The sequence below is a fragment of the Dipodomys spectabilis genome, unplaced genomic scaffold (genome assembly GCF_019054845.1).
Source record: "Dipodomys spectabilis isolate Male_0828 unplaced genomic scaffold, ASM1905484v1 ptg000634l, whole genome shotgun sequence".
NCBI lineage: Eukaryota > Metazoa > Chordata > Mammalia > Rodentia > Heteromyidae > Dipodomys > Dipodomys spectabilis.
In genome coordinates this window covers 38,430-40,097 of record NW_024871311.1, presented here as the reverse complement: position 1 = coordinate 40,097, position 1,668 = coordinate 38,430, and the positions used below count along the sequence as shown (strand labels likewise).

Here is a 1,668-nt window from a genome sequence, read left to right as displayed (position 1 = left end):
AAGGCCCTGAGTTCCATTACTCATCACCACATAAGTCGGAAAAAGCCAGAAGTGGTGCTGTGGCTCAAATGGTAAAGCACTATCCTTCATCTAAAGACCTGAGGGACAGTGACCAGGCCCAGATTTCAGAGTTCAGGCCCAATGACTGACAAAATGAAAGAGAGAAAGAAAGAAAGAAAGGAAGGAAGGAAGGAAGGAAGGAAGGAAGGGAGGAAGGAAGGAAGAAAGGAAGGGAGGAAGGTAGGGAGGGAGGGAGGAAGAAAGTTGAGATAGTGTCCAGAGCCAAAGTTCAAGCCCTGAAAAAGTACCCCCTCACCAAACACAAAATCATACACAGGGCTGAGATTCAGCTTAGCAACTTACCATGCATGAGTTTTGATCCCTAAAACAAGGAAAGGGAGGGATTGGGTGAGGGAAGAGAGAGGGAGGGAGAAAAGGATAGGGAGAAATAACAGCATATAGAAAAGAGGGTAGCTCTGCATAATAAATGATATTCACTAGGGTACATGGTCAGGCAAACATTTTCTGTAAAGGAACAGAGTAAGTACATCCAGGCTTTGGGAGTCACATGATATGTCCTAAGTATTCCATTCTTCTGTGGCAGTGTGACAGAGGACACAGATAAAATGAATGCATTATAACTTTACTAACATTCACTGAAACTTGAATTCTATTTTTATTTGAAATATGGCTAGTGTAACTGTGTGTCTGAATTTTTAATTTTATGTAATTTTGCTTACTGTAAGTATTGTCACTTACAACTTTGTGGCTGGCTACTCCACTGAGTAGAATAAGTCTGGCCACTGATGAAGTCTTAGAGCACCTCCAAAGTAATCCAGGAATACAAGCCACGGAAGTCACTCAGCTTTTTGGTAGTCACAGTAAGAAACAGTAAAATAAGAAAATAAATAAAACCTTCAATTAAAAACACCAAAGGAGTTTTAATAAAAATTCAGCAAAATTTATCTAGTATTTAAAGCTTAATCCTCAGATTTCAGCATTCTGAGTAGCTAGGATTACAAATGTGAACTACTCTCATGTGTTTGTTAGTTTTTTAAATACCAAGTCAACCTTGTTACTTACCTGGCACTTGTTACTTACCTGGCAGGGGAGATACTATGATCATGAAGATGGTTTTCCAGGGCCAGGCTTATCTATTGCACTTCAGATGTGCTGACCCCTGAGATTTCCCCAAATGTGGGAAATTCGACTGTATAATTTGTGGTAGTGGGGGACTGTGTTAGTTCTCTCCACTGGATAGATAGATAGATAGATAGATAGATAGATAGATAGATAGATAGATAGATAGATAGATAGATAGATAGATAGATAGATAGATAGCATTGTATTTTATATTGGCCTCATCTGCTTTCCTGCACTCAGCAGTCACTTGGTCCTAAGGACTACTATAAATGATGAGGTACCTCTAGGACTACTTTGTAGTTGCTAGGAACTACAAGGAGTAGAGAAATCAGCTTGAACTCACCATGAGAAAATAAATGAGGAATTTGGGTGCAGGTGGCTTACACATGTAATCGTGAGATCTGAGGATTGCAGTTCAAAGCCAGCCCATATAGGAAAGCTCATGAGATTCTTATCCTCAATTAACCACCAGAAAACCAGAAGTGGGCTCTGGCTCAAGTGGTAGAGCACTTCACTTGAGCTGAA

General features: G+C 40.1%; 1 non-coding gene across 1 annotated transcript; it reads left to right on the top strand.

Annotated features, from left to right (window-relative positions):
* Positions 1-1,093: 1,093 nt before the first annotated feature.
* LOC122101153 lies at positions 1,094-1,256 on the top strand. The gene has a single exon (XR_006146319.1). It is a non-coding gene; the product is annotated as a U1 spliceosomal RNA (small nuclear RNA).
* The last annotated feature ends 412 nt before the right edge of the window (positions 1,257-1,668 follow it).